Genomic DNA, 21,178 nt, shown 5'->3' on the forward strand with positions numbered 1-21,178 from the left:
TTATACTTACTCATACTTACATTCTAAGTTAACCATAGCAATTATGCATTTTAACATTTACCATATACATTACATCAATTTACCTTTATTCATACAAACCAAATTCAAAACCAGGTACATTTAACTTTTGTCATCATTATATACACATAGTCCATGTTCTTTCGCCGTCTTCATTCTTCAGGTCTTCTTGATAAGGCGTCAGCAACACAGTTCACTGACCCTCTGACCACCTTCACTTCAAAGTCATAGTCCTGTAGGTTTAAAGCCCACCTCATAAGTTTGCTATTGTGGGTTTTCATTGTCTTTAACCATTGCAGTGGTGAATGGTCAGTACACAGAATAAAATGTCTTCCCCAGATGTAAGGCTTGGCCTTCTGGATCACGTAGACTATGGCCAAACACTCCTTCTCCACGGTTGCCAAATGTCTCTCACCTTTTTGAAGTTTCCTACTCAGGTAGGACACTGGATGCTGGTCACCATTCTCATCCTCCTGGCACAGAACTGCTCCTACCCCGCTGTTAGACGCATCGGTGTAGATGATAAACTCCCGGTCGAAGTCTGGAGCACGCAGGACAGGATAGTTGATTAACGCCTCCTTCAACCTCTGGAACGCCGCCTCACAGTCGCTGGTCCACGGGATGCGGTCATCAGCCTTCTTCCTCGTCAGATCGGTCAGCGGAGCCGCGATCTCGCTAAACCTCGGGATGAACTTTCTGTAGTAGCCCACCAACCCAAGAAATGATTTGACCTTTTTCTTGGTGTTGGGTCTAGGCCAATCACGAACAGCTTCTATTTTGGCCTCCAGGGGTTTTATCATTCCTCCCCCTACCATGTGACCCAAGTATTTTATTTCTGGGCTACCCAGCTGACACTTGCTGGCCTTTACTGTTAGCCCTGCTGCACTTAACCTCTGCAGCACTAACTCCAGGTGTAACAGGTGATCTTCCCAGGTATTACTGAAGATCCCTATGTCGTCAATGTAGGCCACTGTAAAGTCACTGAGCCCTGCCAAGGTCTGGTCCATCAGCCTTTGGAATGTGGCTGGTGCATTTCTGAGACCAAAGCTCAGGACTCGAAACTCATAGAGACCAAAAGGGCTGCAAAAGGCAGTCTTTTCTTGATCCCTGGGATCAATTCTTAATTGCCAATATCCCTTTACCAGGTCCAATGATGAGATGAACCGACAACCCCCTATGGTTTCAATCAGGTTGTCTAGCCTGGGCATTGGGTAGGCATCAGGAGTGGTTACACGGTTTAATTTCCTGTAATCGACACAAAACCTAATGCTCCCATCAGGCTTGTCCACAAGGACTATTGGAGAGGACCAAGGACTAGACGAGGGGACGATTATGTTCTCCCTAAGCATCTCGTCCAGCTCCTTCCGCACCTTGTCCCTATAGGGTCCCGTTACTCGGTATGGGGATACTGCCTGCGGGGGTGCATCCCCTGTGTGGATCCGATGCATCACTCCCTTCACTATCCCCGGCTTGTTGGAAAACACCTGTTGATATTTACTAAGCAGCATTTTTAGTTCTTGCTGCTGGTCTTGGGTGAGTGCAGGACTGATCTTTACCTCCTCTGGGTTGTATTTTACTTCCCCTCTACCCTCCCAGAAGGGTAATTCCGCTTCCTCACTCTCAGCTGCTTTTATCGCGAATAAAACCCTCTGTTCCCCTCTGTAGTAGGGTTTTAGGGCATTCACATGAACCACCCTCCTTGCTTGGTTCTCCTCCTGCTCTATTAGGTAGTTCAGGTCTGACATCTTGGAAATGACCCTATATGGTCCTGCCCATTTGAGCTGCAGTTTATTCTCTCTGCAGGGCCTAAGCCAAAGCACTTCCTCCCCTGGGTCAAAGTGCCTCTCTCTAGCTTTGTGGTCATACCATGTTTTCTGTCTGACCTTCTGAGCTTGCAGGTTTTCTGCTGCCAGCTCTAGATTTCTCCTTAGGTCATTCATCAAGGTGTCTATGTATGTCACAACGTCTTGTGGGTCATCCTGGGTGATCTGCTCCCAATTTTGTTTGATCAAATCAAGGGGCCCTTTCACCCCTAAGTGTGCAGCAAACATGTCAGAGTGACCCCTTTGTAAGATCATGGGGCGATACTTTTCAGGTACCACCAGCTGACTTCTGATCCCATCTCCCCCTTTTGAGATATTCCTCAGGGTCTCTCTATATAAAATCCCCTTTTTCTCCAGAAATCTCACTGGGGTTTCAGGTGTTAGCTGGGCGTCAGTCACCTGTTCAAAACACTTTTGGAGAGTGGCGTCTGCCTTTTGCTCCTGTCCAAATCTGCTGTCTGTGGTTAAGGTTTCCACCACAGCTTCTGAACTCCCCTCTGCTTCCGTCTCTGGCTCATCATTACCCCCCTGAACTGTCCCTGTGGTGGCTTGTGAGCGTGTAATCACTAGCACCCGTTTCACATGTTCAGCCAGGTCATTTCCCACGAGCACGGCTGCTGGCAGAGTCGATGAAATCGCTAGCCTCCAAGCTCCCCTCCAGCCTTGAAAGTTGACAGGTACCTCTGCTACTGGCAGAGAGATTATCTGCCCCTCAATCCCTGCCACCTTCATGCTCTCATTTGGGATTATAAACTCCCGAGGAATAATATCTGGATGGCACAGGGTTACCTGGGAACAAGTGTCCCGCAGCCCCCTATACTGACGGTCAAGTATTCCTACGTCCACCCCTGCTGTCTCAAACAACTGAGAATCTGTTTTTATCAGCAAGCAGCGCTTTACCTCTATAAGAGGACCATTTTCCTCAGCCTGATCAGCAGAGGTAGCTGTTCCAGACTGAGTAGTCATGGCAACAGGCTCCCTCTGTGACACTGAGCCTTGCTCTTTCTGGACACAGAACACAGCTTTTGGCTTGGTTCCACTAGACTCCTGAGGCACCATTCCTTTTAGCTGCTTCAATTTCTCACACTCTGAGATTAGATGACCCTTTCCCTGACAGAAATAACATTTTCTGGTGTATTTTGATTCTCTCTCATCTTGTTTTGGTTTTCCCTCCAAATTCTGAGGTCTTGGTTTCATGTCTGAGGGCTTCCCTTCACCATGGGCCCCTCCCCCTTGCTGGCTTTTCCCTGGTCCCTGAGAGTACTTGCTGTAGGTTTCTTTGGGTTTACCTACAGATTTCCCCTCACCCAAGGGCTTTCTTATTTGGGAAATAAAATCTGCGATCTCTGCGGCTGCTGCCACAGATTTCGGTTTCCTTTCCCTCACCTGGAATTTCAATTCCCCATGCAGGACTGAATAGAACTGTTCCAGGGCTATCAAATCTTTCAGCTGCTCATAGGTCTCTATCCCCTCCTGCGATAGCCATTTCTCAAGCAGCCTCACCAATTGGGCCCCCACTTGGGTAAAAGTCTGCTCTGGCTTCTTGGTGAGGGACCTGAATCTTTGTCTCAGCTGCTCTGCATTTATCCCATGTCTGGCAAACACCAGTTTTTTAAACTCTGCAAAATCTTTCATCAGTTCCTCAGGCATCTCGGCATAAACCTCAGCCAGGCTACCACTGATTAAAGACCGCATGATGGTCATCTTCTCAGTTTCCCTCACTGAGAAGTCCACAAACGCTCTTTCCACTAAGGAAAAGAACACCTCAGGACAATCTCCCTTGTGGTACACAGGGAATTTCTTCAGGTCAGCTTTAGACAGTTGGCCTCCCTCAGTATCCCTATTGTTATTATTGTTCTGGTTCATCATTTCCAGTTTTCTTAACTCATACGCCATCCTTTCTTTTTCCAGAGCAATTTTCTCTCTCTCTAATGCCAATTCAAATTGTCTCTGTTTCTCTCTTTCCCTTTCCTCCATTTTTTCTCTCTCTAACCTTTCCTCCACTTCAAATTGCCTCATCCTCAGTTCATGCTGTTGGGCTATGAGCAATTTTCTAAGTTCTGGGTTCTGCTCTCCTGTGCTGTCACCCTGCACTGAGCCAAATTCATCCTCAGAACCTTGGTCAATCTGGGGGTCTTTCACATCACTCATTTCTGCCATCTGGCTTCGAGTCAAGGGCATAATCCCCCCTCAGAACAGGCTGCTTTAAAAAGTCAAGCCTCAAAATAAAACGACCACTTTTTTCCTTCTTGCCTCAGAACCAGCTTTCCCTATAGAGATTGCTGCTGTTCTTCAGCACTAACTTGCAACAGTATCGAGTCAGAGCCTACCCCCCTCTGCTGGGCCTCTCAGCTGGCAAGCTAGCTCGCTGTTGCTACGCAGTTTTGCCTCAGCTTTTTCCCGCCAAAACTAGGCTGCCTCAGAGCACCTTAATCTAAGTCTCCCCAGTTGGCACGTTCTTCTACTAGCGCACCTCCCCGTGAGGTACACCTAGAAGATTACCTACGCGCCTCAGACTGTCCCTGACTAGACCCCCCTTGCTCTGGGCACACTTGCCAAGGCTTTGCTGGACCACTGGACAACTGGACCAGTCGTATCCCACACGCTGGACACCAATCAATGTGACAAACCCAGACCTACTGGGATATGTCACACAGTTACACTAAGCTGCCACCAACCATTCCCTATAAGAAGTCACACAGACCAGGGATGGATTTTTAAACAATAAAAAGAATAAGGTTTATTTTAAATACACACAGGGAAAAATAAACAATCAGGTAAATAAGATAAAGTAACGTGGCTTATTCTCACTCATACAAGCATACAGTTTGGTTCACACAGAACCCTTAACTTGAAGCACAGACCCTGAACCTATCAGTTCTGGCTAACCAACAGACACCTGAACCTATCAGGTTGGTACTCTGACACACAGAAGTACCCTGTCTGACACACAGACTCCCACAACAGCTTCTTCTTCCCAGCTGCTGCTTCGTCACCACCCAGTGTCTCTCAGCATCTCTTCCTCACCACACAGGCATCACATATTTATACAGTACAGCCCCTCCTCCTGATGTCCCGCCTTCCACTCCCCATAGGATGGAACTTTCCCTCCAAACCCATGACAGACAGGTAACATCAGTGCTGTATGTAACACCTACTTCCCCAGGTCAATAACTTCCCAGGCCCATCAAGTAAACCAATACCCTAAGTACTTTTCTCTATTTTCCTGGCAGTAGAAACACAATAATTACAAATTAAGTATCTAAGAATTTGCTATTCTTTCATGATGGCTAGATTTGAGGTGGCTGCATCACTCTTGCTAATGGTAGGTCTTGCCTTGCCATCAGACCTACCTTTATCAAACCCAACGCAGCCTACTGTATATGTACTGTATGATGGCCCACACTGGGCACCATAAATCTCTTCTTCCTTCAATCTGGCCAGAATATCAGAAACAAGTGGTTGCTGGCTATCTGATGAGCCACATGTAGCTCAAGAGATTTTTTTTTGAGCGACACAATGTGGGGGTAGCTGACTCCATCTTAAAAGTATTGCTTGGGAAAAAGTGAGGACATCTGTAAAACACTTCACATAAGAAAATCCATCCAAAATAATGCAGTTTTACAACATTATGTTCATGCAGGTTAGAGAATGTGCATTTGTGTGTTCACCCCCATGCAGTAAAAGCTGTTAGTATTCTGTATGTTCTATATCTCACAACCTTCTCAAACTTCAAGGCATTGTACAAGAATGTCAACAAATTTCTCCATGGAGGTGCAAATTTGCAGAGTTGTATGTTATCATAATTTGCATGCAGTAAAACCCTATATATATATATATCCCTGAAGGTCAAATCTCAAAAAAAAATCTGATGAGCCACATGTAGCTCAAGAGATTTTTTTTGAGATTTGACCTTCAGGGCTACAATCCTCTGAAATAGGTGAGGTGACTGGCCCAAGGATTTCAAAGTAAGCTTCACAGCTGTGCCTGGATTTAAAGCCAAGTCACTCAAGCCCTAGTTTAATATTCTAACCATACCACCATGGTGGCTCACAGCAGCTGCCACCATTTGGCAGGTCACGTATGTACCAAGCCATGGACTTGATGGGGTCATTTTGGACCAGTGGTTCTCATTCAGCCTGACCTACTTCACAAGAATAAAGTGGGGAGGAAGAAAGCCCAGTGGTTTCCTTCAAGTACGAGGACTAAACAGAGCTCACAGCTTATCCACACAAAAATCTACTCCTGATTTTCCCACGTTTCCTTTCTTCATTTCAATAGTATCATTTAGTATCGTGGCAAGAGAATTTCTCAACTTGTTCTACTGCTGTTGAACAGCTGGGAATCAGAAATCCTTCCTGCTTTCTTGTACACCATCCAAAGATCCAACTGCAGTTCCCAGCCATGCCATCTGTGATCTACACAAAGGGCTAAGAATTCATGAAGAGCGCTACTGAATTAAACCAAAGACTTATCTAGCCCAGGAGGGACGTGGTGGCGCTGTAGGCTAAACCGCAGAAACCTGTGCTGCAGGGTCAGAAGACCAAGCAGTCGTAAGATCTAATCCACGCGATGGAGTGAGCGCCCGTTGCCTGTCCCAGCTCCTGCCAACCTAGCGGTTCGAAACCATGCAAATGCAAGTAGATAAATAGGTACCATCTCGGTGGGAAGGTAAACAGCGTTCCGTGTCTAAATCACACTGGCCATGTGACCACGGAAAGATTGTCTTCGGACAAACGCTGGCTCTATGGCTTGAAGAGCGGGATGAGCGCCGCCCCCTAGAGTCGGACACGACTGGACAAAAATTGTCAAGGGGAACCTTTACCTTTACTTTTATCTAGCCCAGGATTTTATTCCCAAAATGGCCAACTGGGAAGTCCACAAGGAAGATAAAAGGACAATACAACTTACTGTTTGCTTCCCTTACAAACTGGTACTAAGAGACGTATTGTCTCTAATACCTGATCCATTTAGCCATCATGCCTGGTAGTCACTAACAACTTTATGCCCCAGGAATTTGTCTAACCCACTTATAAGGACACAAGGACTTTCCTTGTCCACAAAAACCCATAACTTTTTAAGTCATTTTAAAAGAAGATATAAAGATTATGAAGATGTGTCTTCATGGAGAGGCACAACCTGCATTCAGAAATGGATGCAGTCATTCCCTCCTCCAATTCCATGATTGGTTCTTTAGCCTTTATTTCAATGACTGCCAAAAGGATCCAACAAGACACTACATTTGAGAAATGGAGTTTTCCAGCTGAACAAAAAATAGTGTGTTTAAACTTATTGAAATCAGCGAACATAAGGGATAATGAATTGCATTGAACAAGAATATATTTCCTGAATAGTGTTGGTTCCTTTTTCATGAGGAAGAATGAGACTGTAAGATGCAGCTCCATCCTTCACATTAAATTTGCATTCTTTTTGCTATTTCTTAAGGAAAATTACATTTTTATTACTTTTGTGGCCAGATAAACTGTGCTTATTTTTAATTTTTAAATGTTTTTTATTAATTTTGTTTAATTTTAAATTATGATTTTTAAATTTTGCTTTGTTTCATTAAAAGGTGGTATGTTGATGCTAAAGGAGAGGTGGAGATATGTCAGGGCTTCTGAGAAATCAAAAGGGAGTGACATGCTAAGCAATTTAAGAACTGCTAATCTGAAAGTGCTTTCTTCTCAAAGTTTCTATTCTGCTCTCCTGGATCTGTTGCATCTTTCACTACTTTGTTCTTGATCCAATGTAACTTGAGTCAGATATCTGATAGGTCTACAAAATGCAGTACTTCATAGTTATTTATTCCTGTTACTGGCCTGTAAAAAAAGCAATCCATCCTACTTGAAATCCCCAACTAATGCCCATTATTCTCTTCCATGAACTTGAAAAATTCATTTCCGCTCTATTTTCATTGAAAACCACAGGGGCTGCAGAATTCATGAAAGTTATAAATTCTGAGTTTGAAAACATTGTTTTGCTTCTACTACCTTTGACATTCAAAGTGGCCACAATGTTCTTGCTATTCTGGAAAAAATGGAAAAGGAAAAGAAAAACTTCTTCTTTGTCTCTAATCTAAAGCTCAGATGTCAAAGCTGAACAAAATATTGTATTTAAATATACAAGGATGAGAACCTGGTAAAATCCTGGCACACACCTTAGGCAGCAAAGAGCAAGAATGATATCCTTTTGATCAAAGCATACATAGTATGCTGCCTGAACTGTAACAAATTTACAATTTATTAAGTTTTTAGAATTCTATTGTAGAGGCTGAGACCTTCAGAACAAGAGTCAGATATATTCTTTCTTCACCTTGATCTTCCCTGTCTAGACTTCGTACAGCATCACTTTCTTCCTGCATTTTTGCGTAGGGATGAAACTGAAATTGAGGCACTGATCATGAATATAAACAGCAGCTCTCCAAGGCTGTATGAGTTCCCCACTGAATGATATAAAGCCTTCTGAGGCCTCTCTCTGACTTCCAAAACAATATCACTTGTATAACAAGATTTTGAAGAAAGATTTCCTGCCAGCTTCAATTTTTATTGTGTTTTTTTTCTGTGCCATCAAGTCACCTATGGTTTATGGTGATCCTTGCAGAGTTTCCACACACACCCAATTAATTTTCATAGGAAACGGAAACTTGAACTCAGGTATCCTGAATTCTAGTCCAACACTCTAACCATTATACAACACTGGCTCTCATCTTAACTCTATGATCCATATACTGCATTACTGTAATTCCTAAACTCGCAAAGACAATATGTAATGTACAAACTTTAAACCCATTCATCTCGTGTACGCTGTTGCTAGGATATTAATTTATTTTCTGCTAATAGACTTTAAAAGGTCTTTGCAATCTTGATCCACCCAGACCAGGAAGATTCATAAAAGGAAGGCAGAGTTCTCATCACCTCAGACTGATTGTTGATTTTATTGTTCTGAGAGGTCTGGACAGATTGCTATTCTTACACAGTATTTAACACTGAAAAATCATTGGACATAATATATTGGCAATTTATATTTGCTAACCTTCCTAAATTTGTTTTCCCCATTAATTTTTGACATGGATTAACATTCAACTTCCTTAAACTTGTCCCTTTAGGCAAAGTAAATACGCTCAAAAAGAGTGTTTTTTTCCTTGGATTGCGTATGATGTCCATATAAGCACTCCTTGTGTACCTTGCACACCGTCCTATAAATTTAACACACTGCTTTGAAAATTCATGTGAAGCTCCATGTAATTAATCCTAAATTTCTTTGAAGAAAATGAAAGTCAAATTTCGTGAAGATCGACTTGGCTTTCCTGGTCCTAGTTTATATCATCAGGCCTATCTGCTAACCTTTGCAAATTACTGGGATTATGTCTCTTGGTTGTGTTATCCATCTTGGGCCCTTTGAAAACCTCTGCTCTGATCCTGTTTCTAAATGAATAGCATTGAAGTCTGCGCTTGTTAAGACAGATTTTGTTCCCCCAACAATGTTTGTAGTTAAGAGAATTATTGAACATAATGGCATGATGGTTTCAATTGGACCCATTTTTCACATGCCAAATGAACATTACGGGGCAATCAAGATGTAAAAAACTGGGAAGAAACTTCTTATATGAAAGAATTGGGCTGATAAAACAATTATTACTTTGGACCAACTGGTTATGATTATGAGTTTCTGGCATTTCATTGACTCAATATTAGATATGATGTGCCAGCGTTGGGGGGAATGGCAATATTTATAATTGCAGCAGTTGCTCATATCTAACTAGGTATTTGCCTACAGAGTCTGCAATTGGGAGTTTTATTTCCCATTGTGCCTCATGGGGATAAAGCCAGCCAGTGTAGCTTTGGGTGGTCTGCAGAGTCCCAGGGAGGTCCCAGAAGATGGGGAATGGTAAACCACTTCTGAGTCCTCTGCCTAGAAACCCCTGCAAAGTGTTGCTGTAAATCAGAACTGACTCCATGGCACACAATTATTACTAACATGGTCCTGCAGCACTAAGTGCCTCAGAGTTTTCCTCACTCTTAAAAACACTCACAGAAAGAATACAGGAAAAACAACAACCATGATACTGTTTACAAATATTTATTCTCAGTTTAAAAATATCATATGCAAGGTTTCAAGAAAGAATTAAACATGGAATTGAATTACCCTATTTTGTCATGATGGCTGAGCAATCTAAGGTTAGGTTGTAGTTTCCTCTGGAGGTGCGGGTTCAAATCCCACTTCTGAGAAGCATTTAGTTTTGAGATCCAGTGTGATGTAGTAGAGAGTATGACAGAATAGGGTTCAGGAGACCAGGGCTCATATCCACACTTAGCCATGCAAACAAATTGGGGGTGGCACTCGTAAAATCACTTTGTAAATATATTACATAACTTGAAAACCCTATTAGGACTGCTGTAAGTCGCATGTGACTCCAACACACATCACACATTTTGCCTTAGCTGCTGTAGCCATGAATCATAAGCTGTAACTTTTTCAGCAAAATATTCATGTTTAGAAAACACTGAGTACTGTGACATCTTCTTAGTAAAGGTCTGAGTACGATATCTAACTGCTGGTGTGGTAACTTACCTGACACAATTCATGTGTGTTAAGCATATGCTCTGGTTATGTTTAGTCATAATTTTTTGTTATTGTTCATATTAATTTTGTGCCAGATCTGATTTTGGTCAATACATGTGTGCTTTAAAATTATCTATTGGTTAAACACCAGCAAAACTGAATCCTCTGTGCCCTTACTGTAGCTAAAATAAATGCTTACCTCCTGCCATTCAATAGACCAAACACCTTCCAATTCTGTCAACATACAGACACAAAACATATAATAGATAACCATTTTGTATAATTATATTTTTAGATATATAGGACCTTGCATAAGGATACATTGTTGTTGAATCTTTATACTTTTTCAGCAAGATTTATTTTGTCCTTTCTTATACTTTGATGTATGAAAATATGATTTTAAATTATTTTAAAAGTAAATATACACAAGTTTAAATGTAACTTTTACTTTGTTTAGCTAGATTATTTAAATTGCACCTGAATACTATTACTTATCTTCCTTTGCCCAACTTGAGTATGGCATCACCTGCCAGCTATAACAAAAGTGACTATTAAATGTTTGCTGCATGTTTGTTATTTCAATCACTGTGAGCTGTCTTGGGTCTCCTCACCTGGTGAAAGGTGGTGTAGAAATTAAAGAAATAAATATGAGTAAGTATGCATGCTATTTCCAACATCAAGATGACCTATTTCGGGAGATTTCCATGAAATTATTTTCAGCACATAAAAGATAGTGTGTGCCTTGTATTGCATTTCTGCTGGGATTATGTTAAACTGCTTGTACAGCTGTACTGATGAAATCCTTTATGTCTGTGCATTCCAATGAGGCCCTGATTCGATTTTCTGGACACAGGTCTGTTATTGATCCATGAAATTAGGGCAGGATGAGGACTCACGATTAGCTGAAAGACAACAACCTTTGCCCATTCTCAACCACAAATGTATTTCTGCTTCAAAGAGATGGCAAATGTATTCCATGGAAATGAAGGCAGTGATGTTCTTGGGAGGAAAGTGATGACACTGCAGGGAAACCAAGGCTGTTTTTGCCTGTCCCTTAACAATCCTGAAGACAGGGTCCCTTGATGTACACAACTGCTTTTGCATGGGATGACTGTCATTTAGCCCACAGAAAAGCTTTGCCATTGCTCTGCTCAATTTGCACGAAGACTGAACAGAGTAAACAGAATTTTCCCTGTTCAGTCTTGGTAGGAACTGAGCGTAGGATGGTACGACTGTACTGAAATCAGAGGTGTGGGACCTAGGGCTAGCCAGTTGATATATACCACAATGCCCATAAACAACTGGAGTTTCCCAGTGGGGTAAGACAGATGTGTAAAACATTTGGATGCAACCTATGTTCCTGATGCGTCACATATACAAACAATTCAAGCAGGGTAATCTTAAGAAGTGACATGTCCACACCCATCAGGATTTGTACCTTCTAAAATTCATACAAGGTCTGTTCCCTCACCCCTACAACCCCAGTATGAACAACAACGTATCAACATTAGGCCTAGAAGAATATTTCTAGTAAAGAGTGAGGTCTCACTCTTTCCCAGTTGTAGGAATATTACCTTATTGGACCACATATTCCAGATTTCCCTGGCCAGCTTAGCAATTGGCCATATTGACTGGGGATTCTGGGAGCCATGGTGTAAAGAAGTGATTTCTCCAAGTTCGAATGAAAAAAGGATTATTTCCACAGCAACTCTATTTTGCGGCTTGATTGCTGAGAAAACACCATTTCTCAATAACAGGTAAACCTATCTGGGGGAACATCAGCATACCCTCCTCTGTATGCAACCACTGGACAGTCCCTGATAGTTTCCAGAATGGCCTCAAGATGCCCATTGAAGACACAAGGCTCACTCTCTCATGAGACAGACTGAAGTGACTGGTTCTGGTAACAAGTCTGGGGAAAACAACAACAATCCCCTCCTGTTTCAACACCCAGCAAATGGAAGGCACAGCAATGTGTGTAACAAAGCCTGTCTCACACCCCTAAATTGCTAGTTATTCCACTGTATGGAGGAAGACATTGTTCTGGCATCTACATTATAGTACTATTCAACAACCCATTCAGCTTTCAAATGTGTTACAGGCAGGGGCACCTGTGATGGACAGATCATCTATGTAGCAAGTAGTCATGTCAGAATATCGTATGATCCACTGTGGTTTGCAGAATATCAGACTGGGTTTCTCCAGGTGAAATTGCCATAGCTGTCTAGATGACAATTGGCAGGAGACAACAGGGCAGAGGCAGAGATCTTAATTTGCATGGAGCTTCGACTGCAGAAACTGTTTTAAGGTGCTAGCAGGCTAATTGGCAATCCCTAACTCTTTTTCTAAGTGAACTAGCAATAGTCTGTTCCAATACTGCCTTGAAAACGTTTTTAAAAAACTCTCTGGATTGAAGCAGATTCAATTCCAGAGCGAAGCAGAAGAAACTAGAGCAGTTTAAATTATTTGCAGATTCTAAAAGGGGTGATGAAAACTCAGACAAAGTGTCTCTAACATACAAAGACAAATAACCTTTCTAGATGGGAGTAGCCTTTAGTAATCTGTTGGGTTGTTGATGGCACATTGATCAACTAGTCAAGACACATATGATAATATAGTACTGTGCTTTTAGTGGATTCACCATCAAGCTTCATCTCTCATTAAGAATTCTGAAAATAAACTTCCATTTCCGTTCTGTAACCTTCCTCAATTTACATTTGCTATATCTAGATCAAGAAATAAGTGCTTTACTGGAAACCTGTAACTAACAAACATCATCAGCTGTGGCTTAAGTCTTATGTACTATTATTTACCACTTAAAAAACACAAAGATCTTTTATTTCTTGCTGTAAGTGATTGTATCTGTTCCAGAGTGGGTAGGTGCTAAACTTAGATAGTAAGTGGGCACACTTGAGAAAGCCAGACTAAGGGCACATCTGCCACACCTGCAACACACCTGTTCCCTGAGCACAGCTCCAAGGTGTGGACAGAAAGACTGACTAGAAGCAGTTTTGCCTACAATACTCCCAAAGGTGATGGCACTGCACCACACACCCTCGTCCCAGGTCATAGATAATCATTTTCCACATTTTCAGGTGTGCATTTTTTTTCTTTCATTAAAGAAACTTAAACATATCTACAAATATTTTCAGTAAATGCAAGAACATTCAGTCTATGCCATGTCCAGATTAGCTCAGGGCAGGGTACTTTGGATACCAGATATTTGCATACAAATTGGATTAGATTCAGTATTCAAACACCACTAATTCCTACTCTTGTGGAGAGCCTTTCAGAATCTCAGAGCTCTCCCTCTTCAGACCTTTTGCCCTCCAAGGCCAACAGAACTGAGGATGTAGAATGCAAGTCCAGCACACTCCCCTCTAAGTGTGGTAGACCAGGAAAAATGGTCTGCTCAGAAAATTCCACAAAATTCCACAAGCTGTAGTTAGTGCGTTATATATATTATATACAAAATAACTACAACTTGCTCTTTCATGGTGTCCCCACTCCCTCAGTCTGCCGGTAGGGCCAGAATTGCACATTATGGGTCCACTAAAACATGGCTGCTAGCTAGGTGACTGTAAAGAATGATTCAGTACTCATGGAGGAGTTATGAACCCCAAGCTTTACACCATCCATGAAGAGTTGCAGAGAACAACTCATCTTATTTCCAACATTTTAGCAATCCAACAAAGGTAAACGCCAGATTTTGTCACAAAAACTGCAGACAGGTATATTGCTCCATACCAACAAACCAGTTCTAGCCACTATTTTATGCATCTAACGGGTCATAATTGCTATATGAAGATTAAGCTATCTTCTTCACACACACCCATGCACAAATACTTTGCAATGCCACCAGAAGGAGCTTGTCTCAGTTTGTTTTTGCTAGAAGAAAACATTCTCTATCCGAGCTACTGTGAGAATTGCAGCTAAAATATAGGGCAGCCAGGGGTGGGTGGTAGATGAAGTTATCATCCAGGTTGGTGAAGGCCTCAGTGCTTCGATATTGCAAAGCCCGCACCCACTGTATCCCTGGTCATTATTGGAATGTTGCCATCCTATGCTACTTGTGGGCTCCCAGAAGCATCTGGTTGGCTGTTTTGGATAGGCCTTTGGCTAGCAGGACATTACTTACGTTTTATGACTTTTCTTCTACAAGTTTCATTAGTTTTGAAGTTAACACTCCGCTGTTTATGTTCATCGTTACATTCAATCCCTTTTATGTAGAATCCCTCTCCCAATTTTTACTGGGCTATATAGTTGAGCAATTTCATTTGGGAGTGATAAATGAAAATGTTTCAATTGTTTTGCTGGGGTTTTTCCCCCTCTTTTTCTTTCCATGAAGGAACTTCCAAATATGAACTAGCTAAGTAGATTGAACTTCTCTGCTCCCTCTCTCTTTCTCTCTCAGTCTGCTCCTTGTCAATTCACATCAGTTTAAGGTCAAGAAAGCTAATAGGGAACAAGGCGCTACAAGATTTGAACTCAACCTTGCTTCCCTGAGGAACACAACTGACAATTAGCACAAGGATCAGCATCAAAAAAGAGCAACCCAGCATGAAGTCTGTCTAATTAGTCATATGAACGGAGGGCTTCCCCTCCACTTCCTCAAGGAGCACATGCCTGTCAGATCTGATACAGAAGAGGCGGCTCTTTCCAACATGAGGTTGAAAAGAGGTTGAGAACAGGTAACACCAGCTGAAGAATTTAATTAAACCTTTGCCTAGCACCCAATTCTGTATGATTTTACTGGCTTCTGGTGCATTCCCTTGGAAATGTTTTGCAAATGAAGTAGACAACCACTGAAGAGGGCAGCTAAAACTGCCAAATATAGGGGTGGGGGGGAAGCACCACCACACCACCAGATCATCTCAACAGCCACTTTCTTTGTATCAACTGACATTTTAAAAAGTAGGCCAAAATGTTGGATACGAAACCTTTGCCAAGTCTAATTATCTCCATCTCAGTTCAGAAAGCTTGCATATTTCTCTTTTTTAGAAAGACAAAAACAAAGAGCATGACAAAAGGAGTAACTAACACCTCTTTGTTCGCTGAAAACCGTTGGACCATTCATTTTCAGCTTTGTGTTCATATGTCACATTGTAGAAGTTAGCACTCCATTCTTCTGGCTGAAAGCCCAGCAAAACAGCCTCGCTGGAAAGTCAAAGATCAAGTGTGTGCTGCCTCCTAGAACATGTCATTTATTTCAGTGACATGTTGTAACATGTTTATTGTGAATTAATTAGTACTTGTGTTTCTATCCTGCCCTTCCTCCAAGGAACTTGGGACCATGTACATGGCTTATGGCTGGTAGAAGACAAGGCTGAGACAGGGGCTAACTGTTGTCCCACCCAATGAGTTCCATGACTCAGTGGGGCTTGCACCTGGTTAGTAAAGACACGAACCTGGGCCAGGGATCCTAAACACATCCCTGGTTCTTCCGAATCAGTTTGTTACTCAACTGAGTGGTAGCTCACATAAGTCTACTCTAGATCACTCCACAACAACTCAGTGAGTTAGATTACATGAGAAGAAAGTGGCTTGCCCAAGGTCACCTGAGCTCCTCCTTGGTTGTGCTGAGATTTCAACCCATGGTAGGATGGCGTCCTCCCACATCACACGGGTGTGCAGCTGAATATTAGTGCAGTGCTGGTGAGAGGGCAGTGGGCTAAATTATACACAGAACGTACGTAGGTTAACACAGTTCTACCTTTCAACACTTTGCCATTGGTCGACAGCATCTGCTTATAAGGGCTACCACCTCTCATGGTTTATCAAGGGCATCCACAGAAATACCTATGTATTGCTGACCTGACTGCAATTTTGACTTCTGCAGGTTTTAAAACATAGCAGGTTTGGTATTCCAGGAGTGGAGGAGCCTATGGACATCCATGAGGTAAGGTAGCAGCACTTTTGCCAGTTGCATCCTCTGTGGCCCATAACAGCATGCCTAATGCTGACGGCTGTTCAGCCACATCACTGACTACGCTGCTTTTTAACACAAGGTATATCGTATGCATTGTACTGATAAGTATTGTGTGCAGTAAACTTTTGCTATATATCAGTCCTAATTACAAACTATACACTTTTGGAAGTTAGTGTAATTGCCAGGATGAGGTATATCTTGCTTCAGCTCTACCACACTCCACAAATACAAACACAGGCAAAAATGCCCACCGGGGATCATCATAGTGATTACGTAACACAATGGTTACTAACCTTGGGTCTCCAGATGTTATTAGACAATGACTCCCAGAAATCCTGACCAGCACAGCTAGTGGTGAAGGCTTCTGGGAGCTGTAGTCCAAGAATATCTGGGGACCCAAGGTTGGGAACCACTTACTAAACAGGTAAGCCAGGCAATTAAATGAAGAAGAAAAAAATATTGTGTTGACAGCTGAAGGAAAATTGTACCAAACAATGCAATCTGCATTCCCTTGCAGGGTGACTGTCAGAGAAAAGAAGATAACTGTTTCGAGTCCAGGAAAGAATGATCAATGGTGATATTTACTGCTGAGGCAAACTCAGGGATAGCACATGGATACAGTGACAAGTTGATTTGCCTTGCAAGTGTGGGTGAGTTTTCTATTCATGAACGTAAAAAGCATGTGAATAATGAAGATTATTTGTTTCCAATTTTAAAATTACTCAGTGTAGTTGTTGCTACCCCAGAAGAGAAAACATACAATTGGCTATTCATCACAAGAACGGGGTAGTTTTTTTTAACAGAATGTAACACATTAGAGCAAAAGACTTTAAAGTCTTCAGTATTCAAGAGAAAAATCACCTGAAATTTGACACATTGCTTATCTATAAAATGGGTAGCAATGTCTACTTGTTATTTCAAAATTGCTGATTTTTAAAGGCCATTTGGGGCAGGATGACCATTTTTCTGTTTTTTAAAAAACCTTTTTTTAAAAAATTAATAAAACATCACATATCACTAATAGGTTAGAAAAATGTCAAACACATCCCCATTACTGCTAGCATTAATATATTATAAAAGTTTAAAGGAATTAACATGTTAGTCATTCCACCAATATTTCCAAGTTCTGCTTCAGCACATGAATCATTTGTGCTGTAGTGGCAGTTGCCACATCTGAGCAGATGTTCATGTTGACCTTGGTCTACATAGAACGTCTTAACTAAACTGAAAATCTTTCCAGTGGATAAAAGTATCAAACAGCAGAAAAATAGTGAGTTAAATCCAGATGTGCTTAGAGGAGGCCCTCTGACATCAATGAAATAAGTTAGTCACAACTAAGTTAAGGCCTGGTGATTTAAATACATCTACTCTAAGCAAAATTAAGCTTAGATGCAATCCACTCACAATTTTTTAAAAAAAAACCTTAAATATCTTGATGGTATTGGGTTGTGTGGAATCTAACAGTTTTCTGCTTGATCAGATATCAACAGATCAAATAAATGTCTATTAGAATTGTTCCAATAGAAAAATCTCTGGAAGATCAGTACAGAATGGGATTCTCCTGATATGGTCCTAGTGAATTTGCTGAAAATGTAGGTGTCTGTGTTATTATTATCTCTGCAGCTGTTCTGGATCTGGGCTTTAAAGTGTTGTTAAGGAAGCTTTATCTCAAAGTTGTTGTGGTTTGGGGAGACACTGGCCTTTTGTCGAAAACATTTTGAGACTTTGTCATCTAAGGAAATTCTCCTGGACAATACATCTCATTGCATTGGGGCAGCAGAATTCCAAAATGAGGTACTTCCTCATATCCATCAAGCTAATACAGTACTATCAATATACTGTACTATACCACTGGGACATTTTTTTATATGCTAAAATTTCAACCTGCAGAGTAGTTCAGGGCAGTATACATGTGTGTCCCAAAATGTTTCATGGCTGAAAGAGGGCTTGAATCTGTAAATCACTATTATGCTGGCCTGTAGTTATTCATGGACTGTAGAGCCTATTTGCACCCACCACTAACTTCTGGTATGTAGGGTTCCTTAGAAGTTCTGATTTTAATGATCCTGGGTTCTATGGCAGACACAACTTGTTAGTGCTGTTGCAAAATGTATTTGGGGTCTGGTTTATTTTATTTCTGCTCCACTCACTAAAACCTATTTACTGAGCTGCTGAATTAGAATTCATTTATAAACTTGACATCAAATTTGGGCTCTGAAAAAGTAGAGTGGCAAGTTCACTAGAGAAAATAATTGTTCTTTTTCAGGAATTTAGGCACACTACTCATCCTGCAACACGGGACTGGACTAAAACCTCCCTGTTCTACTCTTTCTTAAGTTGTTCTTGGTTATATTTCTGCTCTATATAGTAATCTCTTGCACTGCTTTGTTTTTCTAGCTCACTCTGTAAGTATATTCATATCTTATACCCATAGACACCTTTGCTTTCAGTATTCACAGGATACAAATGTGACTTGCAATGGTGTTTGCAGTGTGAGGTGCTTTCATTTAAGATGCCAGCAGGTGGTACATACCTTTTCCAGCAAAATTCTGCAATATTTGCATTCCACCTTTGTCCAGATTTACCAGGTTTTCCCCAACAATAAAGTCAGAGTTCTATGACAAGTAAGCATGCATAGTTCTTAGTGAGTTGGGTGTACGTGTGTCTTTGGGGGCTCTTACAAATATGGAGGCTCTCAAAACCTGCTGATACTTCCCTCTTGTGGATACAAAGTATCCACTTGGCATAAAAGCAATTACACTAAAATGTGTAGGATATGCCTGTTCATTGAAGACATGCATTATGTACTCAAAGTCATGGTTTCTGATAAATAAAAATTTATATCATAGAAAAAGTGGCTATATTTTCATTTGCCACAAGACTATTTGGTGTTTAGGATATGAGATATTGACATGGTGGTCATTCAAGAACAGTGAGCAACTAATGGCACTTTAGATGTTGTTGGATTGTAACTTCCATCATAATTAACACTAAGTAACTTTGCCAAAGTTGCAATTCAACAACTTCTCTGACATTCTTGTCTCTCACACGCACACCTATTGTCAAATTTGGCACGTGTATTACCACAGTTCCCTTTCTTTCGGTCTTGGTAAAAAATAGCCAATGTAAAACTAGATCTTCACCTTCCCATTTGGGGATGAAGACTGTTAACTAGCTTTTCCAGTGTTAGCTTTGCTTTTCACTATGTACAGTACTTAAGAAATCCCTGTAGTTTATATATCCAGCACTAAGGAAATCTTCCAGTTTTTGTGCACTGGAAACTGTTATTCAGAAGGCACCGATTGTGGTCACAATGATGGTATATTCTTTAAAATAGGCAGAGACCTTTTTCTGATTGGGCCATCCTTATGCCCACCTACATAATAGCAATGCTCACTTTGAGCAATTGCCTGCTTGCAAACATCTACCAAAATAATAAAAGTAGGCTATAACCCTAAAAATAACTTCATTTAAATTGATTTTATTTATTTAAAATATTTTTACCCTGCCTTTCTCCTTAAAAGGATCCAATATACAAACATCTAGTGTGAAATATGTCAAATCCCATGTCAGATGGCCCCGATTCACTCCCAAGCAAATCAAACAGTAGTTGCCTGTTCATTTTAGGCGTTTGCACGTGTTGGGCTACTGCACCCTCACAGAAAGGTATATTAAAGGCCTTGCATGTGGAAGGACAAAAGGCACAAAAGGCAGTTCAGCGGCAGAAAAGCCCCCAGGCTCAAACCCCAATATCTGCCTTGGGGAGCCCGGCCCAGAAAAGACTCCTGCCTGGAATTCAGGCGAGCAACGTCCAGCCACCAGGCCACCTGAGGATTACGGGCACTGTAGTCCAACACAATAACGAAGCAAACCTGCCTATGGCCGACCTCACAGAAGTTACCTAGCTACCTCGCTTTACAAAGCCTTGAGGGCTGTTTACAAGCCAAAGCCAGAGCGCACGTCTCATGGATCCGAACCGTACCAACCGAGGCCTTCGCAAACACTACAAACTGCAATAAAAGGCAGCCCCGAGCAGGCGCTGGAGATTTTTTTTGGGGGGGGGGAGTTTGCTAGAAGGGGTCGCGATGGGCAAGCAGGTCTGCCTGTTGCTGAAGCTTTAGGATCTGGGTTCGGTCTCGCTAATGGGAGTAAAGCTCCTCTGGCGCCATCCCCCAAAGCCCGGCCTGATAATGGGACTGATTAAACAACACAGTCAGCGGGAAATGGGGGGGGGGGGGAGAGAGAGAGGAAGAGAGGCGAGGGCTGGCAATAGCGGCGCCCTTTCCACCTGAAAACACCCCAGCGCCATCTAAGAGCCAGACAGAGGAAACAGGAGACCACCGCCCAGCCCGCGCACCTGCGCAGAAGGAGGTGGGGCTGCCACTCCTCCTCTGATTGGCTGCGGCGGATCCTTCCAAAGCCCAACAGAAAGCGCCCGTCTCCCGCGGAAGGCCCACGGACGACGACGTGAGGGCGGGGGGCGTGAATGTAAAGCAGCGTCTCAGGCTTGGCTTTGGCAGTTTGAGGGACGGGTCGAAAGAGCAGGAGGGGGGGTTTGTTGTAAGGAATACGCAGAAGGAGGAGGGTTCCCCCCCCTCTGCCTCGTCTTCCAATTTGCCAGTGTTTGGAAGAATCTTGATTTGGAAAACCCTTAGGCCCTTCAGGTGCTTTGGATTACAACTCCCATAATCCCGTATTATTAGCCATGCAAAAAAAAAATGGTTCCAAAAATAAAAATCTAAAATGTGGGCGATCACAAATGTTTCCTCACGCCTGGTTTCCCTCAAGTCAAGGAAGATTTTGCACAAAGGTCACTTGTAGCGCAATGCACCGATGATGGTGTCTT

The sequence above is a fragment of the Pogona vitticeps genome, chromosome 6 (genome assembly GCF_051106095.1).
Source record: "Pogona vitticeps strain Pit_001003342236 chromosome 6, PviZW2.1, whole genome shotgun sequence".
Lineage (NCBI taxonomy): Eukaryota > Metazoa > Chordata > Lepidosauria > Squamata > Agamidae > Pogona > Pogona vitticeps.